The sequence below is a fragment of the Dipodomys ordii genome, unplaced genomic scaffold (genome assembly GCF_000151885.1).
Source record: "Dipodomys ordii isolate 6190 unplaced genomic scaffold, Dord_2.0 Scaffold64, whole genome shotgun sequence".
NCBI classification, from domain to species: Eukaryota; Metazoa; Chordata; class Mammalia; order Rodentia; family Heteromyidae; genus Dipodomys; species Dipodomys ordii.
This window is the reverse complement of record NW_012267280.1, coordinates 88,429-99,463: the sequence shown is the minus strand read 5'-3', so window position 1 is coordinate 99,463 and position 11,035 is coordinate 88,429.

Sequence of the window (11,035 nt, the reverse complement as noted above, 5' to 3'; positions counted from 1 at the left end):
AAATTTGGTATTGATATTCCTCCAGGACTGTTCTTTCTGTTGAGGATCGTTTTTGCTATTTGGGGTCTTTTATTGTTCCATAAGAATTTTTGTATTGACTCTTCTATTTCCTTGAAGAATGAGGTTGGTATTTTGATAGGTATCGCATTGAATTTGTAGATAGCCTTGGGAAGTATTGCCATTTTCATGATTGTTATCCTTCCAATCCAGGAGCATGGGAGTTTTTGCCCCTTTCAAAGTTCTGTTTTGATTTCCTTTTTCAAGTTTTTAAAGTTTTCTTCATAGAGGTCCTTCACTTATTTGGTTAAGTTAATTCCTAGGTGTTTTATTTTTTGTGGGAATATTACTAATGGAGTTGCTTTCCTAATTTCAGCCACACTTTTCTCATTGTTAGCATACAGAAAAGCCATAGGTTTTTGAGGGTTAATTTTATACCCTGCTACTTTGCTAAAGTTTTGAATCAGCTCGAGTAATTTGGGAGTGGAGTCTAGGGGATTCTTTAAATACTAGATCATGCCATCTGCAAAGAGGGAGAGTTTTACTTCTTCTTTCCCTATTTGGATCCCCTTTATGTTTGCATCTTGTCTTATTGCTGTAGCTAGGCATTCTAATACTAGATTGAAGACAAGTGGAGAAAATGGACATCCTTGTCTCGTTCCTGAGTTAAGAGGAAATGGCTTTAGTTTTTCACCATTAAGTATAATGCTGGTTATAGGTTTGTCATATACAGCCTTTATTATATTGAGGAATGTTCCATGGATTCCTAATTTTTTCAGAACCTTTATCATACAGGAGTGTTGGATCTTGTCAAATGCTTTTTCTGCATCTGTTGAGATAACCACGTGGTTCTTATCCTTGTTCCTGTTGATGTGATGATTATATTACTTGATTTGCGTATATTGAACCAGCTTTGCATCCCTGAAATGAATCCTGTTTGATCATGGTGCATGATTTTTTGGATGGATTGTTGAAGTTTATTGGCCAAAATTTTGTTGAAGTTTTGCATCAATGTTCAACAAATAAATGGGTCAAAACCCTGCCTGGTTTTGGGATGAGGGTTATGATGGCTTCATAGAATGTGTTTGTGTGAGCTCTGCTTTGAAGGCCTTGTAGAATTCCGCTGTAAAATCATCTGGTCCTGGACTTTTCTTAGCTGCGAGGTCTCTTATTGCTGTTTCTATTTCAATGCTTGATATGGGCCTGTTAAGATGGTTTAACTCATGTTGGTTTAATTTTGGCAGGTCAATATTTGCTAGGAAATGGTCCATTTCTGTCAAGTTCTCAAACTTATTAGCATAAAGTTTTGAGAAGTATTCCCTCACAAAGTTCTGAATCTTGGTTGTTTCTGAGGTGATGCTTCCAATCTCATCTCTCAGTTTATTTATTTGGGTGTGTTCTCTTCTTTTTCTGATAAGATTTGTTAAGGGTCTGTCAATTTTGTTAATTTTTTCCAAGATCCAACTCTTTGTTTTGTTGATTTTTTGTATAGTTTTTTTGGATTCTAATTCATTTAATTCTGATTTAATTTTAATTATTTCTTTCTGTCTACTGGATTAGGGTTTACCTTGCTGCTCTTTTTCAAGGAGGTTCAGATGTCTCATTAAATTGGTGGTTTGAGATCTCTGCAATTTGTTGATGTACGGACTCAGAGCTATAAACTTGTCCCTGAGTACTGCCTTTGCTGTGTCCCAGAGGAGCTGGTAATTTGTGTGCTCATTTTTGTTGTATATCATGAACATTTGAATTTCCTTTCTAGTCTCATCCATGACCCACTCATGATTCAACAGTGTATTGTTCAACCTCCATGTGTTACCAGACATTCTTTGGTGGCTTTTGGTGTTGAGTTCTAATTTTATTCCCTTGTGGTCTGAGAGATGCAAGGTATAACTTCAGTGTTTCTGAATTTGGACTAGTTTGCTTCGTAGCCTAAAATGTGGTCTCTTTCAGAAAATATTCTATGTGCTGCTGAGAAGTACATGTATTCTGATGCTGCTGGGTGAAATATTCTGTAGATGTCTGTTAAATCTAGTTGATCTATGCAGTTGTTTAGATCTGCAGTTTCTCCATTGAATTTTTGCGGAGTTGATCTATCTAATTGGGAAAGTGGTGTGTTAAAATCCTCAAAAATGAATGTCGTTGGATCTGTGTGGGATTTGAGGGAAAGTAGTGTTTCTTGGATACATTTGGGTGCTCCTTTGTTTGGCAAATAGATATTTAGAATTGTAATAACCTCCTGAAGGAGAGATCTCTTAATTAGTATGTAGCGCCCTTCTTTATCTCTTCTCACGAATTTTAATTTGAAGTCTATTTTATCTGATATTAGGATTGCAACTCCTGCCTGTTTATGGGGGCCGTTTGCTTGGTAGATTTTGTTCTAGCCTTTAACATTGAAAATGTGTTTGTTTTTATGGGCAAGATGTGACTCTTGAAGGTAGTAGATAGAAGGATCATGCTTTTTAATCCAACTTGACAGTCTATGTGGCTTAATTGGAGAGTTAATTCTGTTAATGTTGAGAGATAGGACTGAGAGGTATTTGTGAGTTCCTGTCATTTAATCCACCTTCTTGGGGGCTGCAGCTACTGGGTTCTTCCTATGGCTCTCGGATTCTCAGTTTGGGTGCAGTTTCTTGGCCTTTATTGTGGTCTTTTTGGTTTTCTATGTGTAGGACATCTTTAAGAATCTTTTGTAGGGCTGGTTTGGTGGAGGTATATTGTTTCAATTTTTCTTTGCTATGGAAGGTTTTTATTTGCTCTTCAGTTATGAAGGAGAGTTTAGCTGGGTACAGTATTCTTGGTTGATAGTTGTTCATCTTTAGGGCATGGGATACATTATTGCACGCTCTTCTTGCTTTGATTGTCTCTGCTGAGAAATCTGAGGTTATTTTAATTGGTTTCCCTTTATAGGTGATTAATCTTTTCTCCTTGACAGCTTTAAGGATTTTTTCCTTGGTCTGAATTGATCCTGTGTGGATTATAATGTGATGGTGGGATGTCCTATTCTGGTCTGGTCTATTTGGGGTTCTAAAAGCTTCTTGTATCTGAATAGGCCTATCTTTTTGCATGTTTGGGAAGTTCTCTGCTAGCATCCTGTTAACTAAATTTTCTAGACCATTAACTTCTGTTTCTAGGTTTTCCTCTACACCCATTATCCTTAGATTAGGCCTTCTGATGGTGTCTTCCAAATGATGAATAGATCTATCATATTTCTTTGACTTGTCTTGGATGGTTGTATGTTCTTTCTCTATAATATCTAGGCTGTCTTCAATCCCCGAGATTCGATCTTCTGCATGGTCTAACCTGCTGTCAAGATTTTCTACTTTATTTCTTTTCCTTCTAATTGGTCAGCTTTGATGACTTCAAATTCTTTGTTGAAGCTTTGTTTTAGATCTTGTATGGACTTCTTTACTTCCTTAATTTGGTGTTCAGTATTTATTCTCAAATCATTTAATTGATTAGTTATGGTTTCCTTGGACTCCCATTCCTTCTGTTGGGTTCCATTAAGCATTCCCTTTGTGTTTTCCCTGACTTCCTTCAGCTCCTTGTTAATGGATTCCATGAATGCCTTTAGAGATCTTTGTGTATTCTCATCCTGCTCTCTCAATTCCTGTATTACTCTTTGCTTAGCTTCCTCATGTTCACACCATTCCTGTAGTTCTCTTTGAGTGCTCTCAGCCTCTCACGCCATTCCTGCCTTTCTCTTTGAGTCTTCTCAAGGGGCTTACACAATTCTTGAATCAATTTTTGAGTAGCTTCCTCACACTCATCATATTCCTGTATTAACCTTTGGTTTGCCTCCTCTCTCTCCCTATCAAGCTCATACAGAGACCTTTGTAGGTTTTCCATCTTTTCGTTTACCATGTTTGCCAGCAGTGTTTGTCGAGCTATTTGGGAACTCTCCTCTGGTTTATTCTTTATGTCTTATGTCTCCTGATTATCAGGAGTTGGAATTGAGATACCCGGTCTTGCCATTTTTCTTGTGCTTTTCCTCCTTACTCTCCCCATTTGGGATGAAAGTAACACCAGTTTTGTGCTAGAACATTATCTGAAGGCAAGCATCAACCAAACTCTGCAGATACAATCTAGTTCAACAGACATATCTATTCAACATCAAACAACTATATATTAATGAGCTACAAACCGCAAAGAAGAATTTGGTAAACTAGAAATTATTAGGTTTAGGGAGAGATGTGGGTAAAAATCCGAATAAAGGGATGCTTGAAGGCACAGGGAGAGTTAACTAAGTCCTAATCTCAAAGCGGGAAATAGGTTGGATAGGATGAAAGTATAGAGAGAGACAAAAAGAAGAAAGAGAAAGAGAAAAAAAGAGACAAGGAAAATAGAAAAGCAAAAATTAAAAAATAAACAGTGCAATGCTTAAAAACTATGCAAAATTTAAAACAAAATATTCAGAGAAGAACGTGCATATAATGAGAGAAGGGGGGATATAAAGGAGACATGAAAAACGTAAAAATAAAAATGCTTAAAATTTTATATAGGTATAAAGAGGTAGTACTGCTATGAAGGAATTTAAGTCTAAGAGGTTTTGAGTTGAGTAATAAATTTCTGGATTAAGTGTGTACACAATGGGGGCTAAGGTCTAATATTCGACTAAGGTTATATCTGAGGATGTGCAGAATAGCAATTAAGTCACACAAAGAAGAACAAAAGAGAAGAAAAGGTAAAAAGAATGAGAAAGAAATTAAAAAAGATCAAGTGTTCAGTAGAGCTAAAAACAAAACAAAAAACATAAATTTTTTAAAAAGAAAAAAAAAAGAAAGAAAAACGGGCACACACATATACCCGTAAAATAAAAATTATAAGAGGAAGAAAAAAAGATAGTAGGAAACAATTGTTTTTAAAAAAGATAAAAATTAAAAATTAAAAAATGTTTTAGATATAAACATTTTTTTATAAAAGGTACAAAAAAAGTTATTTGATTTTTTTGAGGGGAGAATGGGAAGATCCTGTATCTCCCTTGTGTCCATAACCAGTCTCTAGTTGGAGTCTCTGGTCTGCTTGTGGTGTTTGATTTTCCTGTGGCTTTGGTTTCTTAAGTCAGTTTGTTTGAGCAGGCAGAAATATGCTCTGCTTTACCCAAGATTTTGTGATCCTCCTCCCAGGCTAGTTCAATGGGAGGGAGTTCTGCTTTGAGTATCACAAAAGAGGGAGATGGCTGTTTCCTCTAGTTTGGAGATGTGATTAGGCTAGATTCTGGGTAGAGTTGAGGCCTTTCAGCAAATAGTAGCTTTTCCCTGAGGGGCTAGCTTGTGAGAAACTTACAGAGCCCAGCCTGGAGCCATTCTCAGGGTTTACATTTACTGAATTTCAATAGATTGTCCAGGCTGCTAAAGGGAGGGGCAGCCTCAGGCTCTGTTTACTCAGTGAAGAAAGCCACTCCTGGGGCTGGAAGCCGGATCTGGGTGACTTTTCCCTGGGTGGAGCTGAGTCTGACAGGTCAGGATAGGTTCTTGTGACCTGCCTGAGTTGGAGCTAGGTGCTCAGCCGGGCCTTTGTCAGTATCAAAGATGGAGATCTCCGGTAGTGAGGGGGGGAGGGGTGGCTTTCCCTCCTCTGCTCCCTGAGAAGGAGTGAGGACATGTGGCTTCTACTCATGCTGAGTCTTGGTTCCTGGGTTGTCTCTGGTTTGTGAAGGGCAGGATGAAGATGTCTGCTTTTTGTTGGTTCTTGCTGGTGTTGAGTAGAATATGCTGGCCTGCTTTGTCTGGCTCCTTCGTCCTGGACTCTCTGTGTTGCAGGTATGGCGGGTACAGCCACCGCCTCTGCAGCTGGCAAGTGCTCAGATCTGTCTCCTTGCTTGGATTTTCCCTCTCTGGCCTAACTCTCTGTACTGTGATGGCACACTTGGTGTGATTCTCTGGCTTACGACTGTTCACTGGAACACTAAAACTGCTTTCTATGTTTAGCCTCCAGCTTCTCCTCTGTCATCTTACACATAGCTTTTGAGCCCTTGTTATTCTCTCCTAAGAATATCCTGCTTTGTTGACACTGTGTGAGTGTTGAGTGCTGCTTAATTATGTCCAGGTATAATTATATTTGAAGTTTAATTAGGAAGTGACTGCCTATACTAAATGATTCATTGATTTTGTTGTCTGTACTGTACTACTTTAACTTTAATCTCCTGAATTTCTTGAGGCTAGGGAAAACAAGGATCATTCCGAAATTAGGGCATCCTGAGCTACCTGGCCACACTGTCCAGGAGGAGAAGATGGCTGCAATATGGCATAGTGATAGAAGTTCTGTTTGTGGAAATATGAAATCAGCACATGTACTGCCCCTGTGTGTACACAAGTTAGACTTTTTCAACCACAAGCAACCTGCCTGGATCATAGATGAGAAGTCTTCCTGCAGCCAGAAATACCTTCTAAGATTCTGAGAAAGGAACCTTCTATAGTGAAACATTTATCCATTTAGTATTTTTTATGAACTACACTGAGAACAGCTAACATTAAGCCAAAGAAATGTAGATATCACCCAATGCATAAGAAATAGTTCTACTGTCAAACCTTATAGAATTCACTTTATAGACCAAGATAATGACAGTTTGCCTTGTGAAAGTTAAAATGTGTTTGCAACTTTAAGTATCACTATCCTACAATACTGTGAAATGTGTGATATTTATGTAATCATTCAATCTCAATAAAAATTATTATTAAAAAAGAATTACACTGTGATATATAGAAATAAAGTTTCCAAATTTTCCCAGTACTGTATTAGGAAACAGAATTCATTTCTTCTCATAACAATAATACATGAAAGATGTTACCTTTTACTTACTCAAGTAACAAGTGCAGCTTTTCTCCCTCCCTAGAATCATTGTATGTAGAGTTTGTCATTCCTGGTGCCATTTGTATGTGAAACATTCCTATTGTGACCTGGATGCAAGTGAGCATTTTACAAAGTGTTTTAGTACTAGACCTCGCTTGTCAGAGTTTCTGAATTCTTCAAAATGTTTCACACAGCACTTGAAAATATTCCACAGAATTCAGGTGGGGAATCCCCATCTACCAAAGCAGAGAATGTGGTCATTTCTTGGTCAGAACTGAGGAACAATCATGTGTGACTGCTGCCCAATGGAACCACAATGTCTGAGTCCATTTCACTCACAGGGTCAGGAATCTTAAATGGGTCGAGGAGTCTGTAAAGCTACAATCTTCTAGGATGAGTTAGGAAGAAAAATGCCTTGGTACAAAAACTAGAACAACAAGCCTTCAGAAGTGTAAGAATAGCATGACCTCAGAAAATACTGGAGACAAGTTTCTGTACATGATTTGTGTTCAGTGATAGGAAGATTTGGATTTTAAGAAATATTGAATAATGTACATGACTTTAATGATAATTGACATGTAACAGTATGTTCTCTTGTCATAGACAATGTATGAGCCTGAGCCACTACCTGAATTGTGACCTTAGGGTACACAAGGGCTTCCTTATTTCTCAGTACATTCTAGGAACAGTGGTCAAGGGTGGATGCTGATGATTCCTTCTTGCTAAGTTCAACCTTGTTATTGCTCTTCATGTTTGTGAGCAGAGAGGATGTCTATGGAAAAAGAGCTATTGACAGTGAAAGCCCTCATGAAGGCTAGTTTTCTGTCCTGAAATAGAATCTCTCCAGGAAAAAGACAACTTTCTTCTCATGATCTGAATCTTACAGTACATGTAAATTATTTTAAGAGATTGACCCCAAAGTCTCTAGAAGTTAGTATGCTAAGGAAGTTTTTTTATGTTTATGCCATTATTCTAGGCTATATTGAATTGTCTGTAAAAAGATGGAAAACGTTTACCTTTTCTTCTGTAGAGCAATTTTGGTATGATAAATTCAATTGAATATTCAATGTAGTGACTGAAATAGAATAAAAAGCATGACAAATGTAGAAAACAGATGATTAAATAAGACCCAAGAAACAAAGGACCTCTTCTTAATTTGTCATACAGTTTCTAGATGACTCTATGTTCTTGTCCCCATGTATGGTGTGTACATGTACATATCTGAGGGAAGCTAGCAGGAGGGCACAGAACTAGAGGCAAACTGGTGAAAAAATACGCAGAGGGGCCTATCAGCTGCTCTGCACATTGATGAAAGTGAACTAAGCAACTCAAGGCTGGTGATGGGAGGGTGGGAAAGAGAGAGAAAGAGGAAATGACTGACACTAAGCAAAAGGAAAGAAATGTACAAATCACCTAGTTTGGAAGAACTAGTTTTATTGTTAAAATCTGTAATATTCACAAGCTTTGCAAATGAAGATGATGACAAGTTGCATTGAGAAGGTTAAAATGTGTTAATGACCTTAGCTAAGTATCACTATGCCCCAGTACTGTGAAATTTATGGGATTACTTAATCTCAATAAAGAAGAAAAAGAAAATAGAGATGAGTGAGAAAGTTCAAGTTGTAAGTAAGGAAGAATTTATTTCAGTCATTAGCTCTTTGTGCTAGATTGAGGAGAGGCATGAGGAGAGGTCTTTGCCCTCTAGTATGTTTGGGCCAAAGCAAAGTTCAGAGAAAGTATTGTTGAACTACTCTTAGTTGACTGTCCTTAATTTTTCATTTTATATTTTCTTATTAGTGTGTATTTGTAAAAATGGGGTTCATAATGATATTTTATACATGTTTGTGGTTTCTTATATTTGCCTCATCCTTTTTCTTGCTCCATTGACATTTCAAGCCAATTTTAATGAGCTACATTATTTTTTCATACATTAGACCTAATGTTTTGTTCAAATTCATAGAACCTTTTGAAAACAATCAGTAAAAATTTTTACATCCCTTCCTTTCTTTGCCTATGTTTTTCATCCATTTAACCACAAAATTCTCTCACTGCCATTAATCTTTCAATGCCTCCCAACCATCCATCCATCCATCCATCCATCCATCCATCCATCTTTCAATACATCCATTCATCCATGCCTATACATTTCGGAGTGTAAATATTGGGTAAGTTCACTTAGGACTGCAAAGGAGAAACTAGAAATGAGCATTATTGAGTGCATCTTTAATATTATGCAAGAGCTGGGGGCTGGTGGCTCATGCCTGTAACTCTAGCTACTAGGTGCCCGAGATCTGAGGATCACAATTCAATCTCAGTCTGAGTTGGAAAGTTCATGATGATACTCTTATCTACAATTTACGACAAAAAACTGGATGTAGAGTTGTGGTTCAAGTGGTAAAGCAACCTCAAATTATAAAGCTAAGGGACAGTGTAGGTCTTGAGTTGAAATATGCATAAATGAATTTAATGAATATAAGATGTAACATGTAATGAGCCCTAGAAGAGAGACCAGAAGTGAGTGCAGTTGTGTGGATATGTCTTAAATACACAGAAATAGTATAGAACCCACTAAATCAGAATATTTGAAATAATAAGTAATGCTTCCTTATCAAATGTAGACATTTGAAATGTGACAGATAAAAATGTTCATGTTTCTTGCTGTTGTTTTTAATGTACTCATTAAGTACTATGTGATTTTTTTGTTTCTTTTGTATGTTCTTCCCCCATGGTATAACCCCTGTTTTCACTGTATTTGATTTTGGTTCCCTGCATCTTGTATATACATTTTTCTAATTTGGGGAGGGGAGGGGAAATGACAAATTGCTGAAATAAGGATACCTGTCGATCCATTGTAGCAATGAGATGTACATGACACTATGTTGCAAACGAACTTTACGACTTCACGGGGGAGGGAGGAGTTGGGGAGGTTGGGAGGCAGTGGATGGTAGGGGAAAAACAAAGGGGTGGGCAACAATGCTTGATAGGAAATGTACTCATTATCTTACTCATGTAACTGTAACTTTTCTGTACATTATCTTTATAATAAATATATATTAATAAAAATTCCATGTTTCAACAGATATAAAAAAGTGGTAAGTTTATAAGAACTATTTTTTTATTTCATATATAGTTGTTGTAAAAATATTGCATAGAGGGGTTACAGTTACATGAGTGGGGTAATGAATACATTTTGTAGCAAGGGTTGTTACCTCCTTTGTTTTCCCCATACCATCACTTCCCTCCCCACCTCCCCAACTCGTCCCGACCCCCAACCACCCCGACATTGTAAAGTTCGTTTTCAACATAGTGTCCTCTACATATCATTGTCACAATGGGTCAGCCTGCATCCCCATTTAAGCGTTCCCCAATATCCCTTACCCTCTCCAAATTACAAAAATATATATACAGGGTGCAGAACATGGGCATCAAATCCAGTGAGAATAGGGGTTATACTGTGGGCGAAGAACATACAAAAGAAACAAAAGAATCAGGTAGTGCATTGTAAGTACATTAAAAACACTATCAAGAAAAAAAAACACTTGTATCCCTTTCTTGGGGTACATTTTGCTTAACATTATCTCATGTGGTCATATATACATAGCCTTTGACCTTCTCCATTTGTCCATTTACTAGTCATTGCAAACAAGGGAAACCATGGGACCTATGTTTTTTGGGCCTGCCTTACTTCATTTAATGTAATTTTTCCAAGACTTTCCATTTTCTAACAAATGAGGCAATGTCATTCTTTCTGGCGGAGGCATAGAATTCCATTGTGTGTGTGTGTGTGAGTGTGTGCGTGCGTGTGTATCACATTTTCTTGATATATTCATCTACTGAGGGGCATCTGGGTTGGTTCCATATCTTAGCTATGGTAAATAATGTTGCAATAAACATGATTGTGCTGGTAGCTTTAGTGTTGTCTTGTTTGTGATTGTTCAGGTAAATGCCCAAATGTGGGATTGCTAGGTCATAAGGGAGCTCTATATGGAGTCTTTTGAGGAACATCCATACTGCTTTTGAAAGTGGTTGAACAAGTTTACACTCTCACCAACAATGCAGTAGGGTTTCCTTTGGAGCACATTCCCTCCAGCATCTGTTGTTACTAGATTTCTTGATTAAGGCCATTCTAACTGGAGTGAGGTGGAATCTCAACGTTGTCTTGATTTGCATTTCTTTTATGACTTGAGAAGCTGAGCATTTCTTCATGTGTCTATTGGCCATTTTCTTCAGAGAAGTTTCTCTTTAAGTA